This window comes from Salvia miltiorrhiza, chromosome 6, assembly GCF_028751815.1.
Source record: "Salvia miltiorrhiza cultivar Shanhuang (shh) chromosome 6, IMPLAD_Smil_shh, whole genome shotgun sequence".
Classification (NCBI taxonomy): Eukaryota; Viridiplantae; Streptophyta; class Magnoliopsida; order Lamiales; family Lamiaceae; genus Salvia; species Salvia miltiorrhiza.
In genome coordinates, this window is record NC_080392.1 from 35,340,314 (window position 1) to 35,343,525 (window position 3,212).

Genomic DNA, 3,212 nt, shown 5'->3' on the forward strand with positions numbered 1-3,212 from the left:
TTTCACAAAAAACCAAGCAAACCCATCAACATCAAAGGGTAAATTAGGCACTTCACATATTTAGGGCATAGAATGCCTTCTATGATAAGAGATGACATTTTTCAAAAAACACATAAGGGATGGGGCATTTTTGCCCATTAACACTTTTCTTAAATGGGAAGGTAAATTTTTGACAGAGTACGTCTCAATAAATTTCTTGAATAATTGAAGTTTAATGTTACCAACAGAGAGAACAAAATTACTGCATAGTATATTCAATAAATTCACAATCAATACATATGTTTTGATAAATGCACACAGAATTGAACACTCTTAACGATTTGCTAGAATTCTATAAAAATACATTTGTGACAACCCTAGCTATTTTACAACACACAAATTTGAAACTAATATACACACGAATTAACAATTAATCATCAGAAGGTTTAACTTTTCCTTTATCTTTGTGGTCATTATAAACCTTAACAAGATTGTTTGAAGCTTTCTCTCCCAACTCAACATATTTCTTGACCGCCATTGCTGTGATCTTTCCTTTTTTAGTAAAACCACTACCTCCCTTCTTTCCTCCATTGCTGCTCCCTTCGTTGTTGGGATTCATCTTCAGCCTCTCAAATCTACAAACACAAAATAAAATAATATCGAAGAATTATAGGTAAATAAATTAAATTTTACTCTAGCATAAGTGGTGCAACTCATAAACGAGACACAATGTTCAAAGTCAATGACAAAATCATAGCAACTCAAGACAAAGTGATGGATTATATATTAAATCACCCAAACTGAAACAAGCAATATTAATAGGAGGTAAATTTGAAAATCAAGACAATATCTTACTCTAATGAGATTTATTCGATTGATTGATTTTTTTCTTGTGTTTGGTGTATATCTTTGAAGCTAGATTACCATATATGTATTTATAAGAGCACTGCAAAGTACCCCTACTCTTTTGTTTTAATCTTTCTTCTTTTCTTCATTTTCCTACTAATTTCTATGCGATTTCCGACATTTCAAAAATATAGAAAAAATAATTTGATTATTTATGTATTTAGATATGTGTGAATGTGTGGTACGGTACGTGTCCAATTCAAGCTTTGTTATAATTGTTGTATTTTTCTAAGTTAATAATGTGAAATTCCCTGCATGCAGCGTGCAACCAATTAATCTTGAGAATTTTGAATTGCATTATACAAAAAATGTATTCACCTACACATCTCTTGTGTTTTTGCACATGTGTGTCTGAGAGAGAGACATTAACTTTTCACACATACCCACACACATCACAGTTTCCACGAATTTGAAAGGAAATCATAAAAAAAAAGAGGTCTCGAACATGGACAAACATTATCAGTATCGTGGATGTTTTTCCACCTAAATGGAGTTATTACAAATTATTATTAGAAATAATCCTAAGGCCTACTAAGCTCTTTTATGAATCGCTAGATGCAATGTTAGAGTTTTTTTTTAATGGATACACATTTCAAAAAAGAAGAGGTTATGTAAATGAATCAAGCTACTCAGGAACTATTCGAATATTTTTTGTAAGCGTCTATCACTTTTAATCTTTTTTTTTTTTTTTTTGAAACAGAACTTTTAACCTTTCTTGTGTGCACTTTCGCTACCATTTCTACGTGATTTGACGACATTACATAAATATGGGTCGATGTTGCATGCAAAGACAAATTAATTTGATTTTATGAGTATCTAATTGTGTGTGAACATGTGTGTGGTATATTCCATTATCTTGGTTCTGATTTTCTTAGCTAATAATGTGAAATTACCTGTAGGGTGAAGTGCAATCTTTTGGTTTTTAAACTATTGCATCGCATTGTACGAAAATGTTGATAAGTACACATCTCTTGTGCTGTGTTGAGAGGGAGAGATTAACATTTTATATATGGTGAAAAAATAATACATCTTTCATCCACGAAAAGTGGGGCATAATTATTATTTTGACGTTCACGAAAAGTGGGACATTTTTTTTTTAGTATATGACCTCATATTTTATTCTTATATTTTATCTTTACAAATACCCCTTATTTACAAAAAAAAAAGAAAAAGAAAAGAAACTCACTTTTAATTTAATCACAGTTATTTATTCCATACAATGGTGAGACATTTTCTTCACTACATAAAAAAAAAAAAAAAAAAAAAAAAAAAAAAAAAAAAAAACTACCACTTTATTAAAATATGTGTCCAAAAAATATGCCCTATTTTTTATGGATGATGATGGAAGTACTTCAAAATTCACAGCTTTTATGAATTTTGAAAAAAAATCCCATAACTTAAGACCTTGGAGGTCTTGGACTCTCGACATGACGAGTACTATCGTTATCATGAATGCTATTTTCCCCTTAATATATAGAAAATTGCTTTAATTAATGGAATATTGCTTATAATACTCATATAATTTGATAATTCATATGTTAAAGTTACCCATTTTATAAAAGTATATTAAAAATACTTTAAATTACATGGACACCGCCAACGTTTCATCCATTTCATCACAAGGATTGAAGACTCTGTTCATGTTATTTACCGTGAATTCGGCTACGAATTTTACTTAGGATTAATAGTTGAAAAATTCATATACTTTATAAATTTTGATCTTTTTCATGATGTTTAAATTGTCGAAAAATTCATATTTTTAATTATATAATTACAGAAAATATCATCTATGATCTATCCATCGTGGGCAAGTATAATGTGTCCACTACTGATGTGGCAATCTTAATTAGAATAAGATATGCTAATTCACTTTTTTTTTAATTAAAATTACAACATCAGTGGTGGACATGTTATGAATGCCCATGATGAATAGGTGATCGATTCTGTAAATAATTAATCACTATCTTCTCTCTCGCTCTGTTGATTTTACTTTTAGGTGGTGTGTGTTTGAAGATAGGTCTGATATTTGTTTGGTGTTATTGTTAACTTTGTGTGTTTCATGTCTGGAAACAGGGGACAAAGATCGCAAAATTAAGAAGAGACCTCAATAATTCAATGAGTTGGCATGGAATAGCAACAGACAATTTTCTTATTATATTTGTCTTAAACAAAATCTTTTGTAAGAAAACAAACCAAAAAAAAAAATCTTTTATAAATACTAATTTTCTCCAAAATATTCTCAATTGAGGGTGAAAAGAGCTTATAAGTTTTCCTTTTAGCTACATTCTTATGCATGCAAATAACTTCATGTATTATTTTTTTCATAT

General features: G+C 29.5%; 1 long non-coding RNA gene across 1 annotated transcript; it reads right to left on the reverse strand.

Annotated features, from left to right (window-relative positions):
- Positions 1–221: 221 nt before the first annotated feature.
- LOC130989259 (uncharacterized) lies at positions 222–871 on the reverse strand. Its single transcript, XR_009090547.1, has 2 exons — positions 835–871; positions 222–614 (listed from the first exon to the last, which is right to left on the reverse strand). It is a non-coding gene; the product is annotated as an uncharacterized LOC130989259 (long non-coding RNA).
- Between the last annotated feature and the right edge of the window lie 2,341 nt (positions 872–3,212).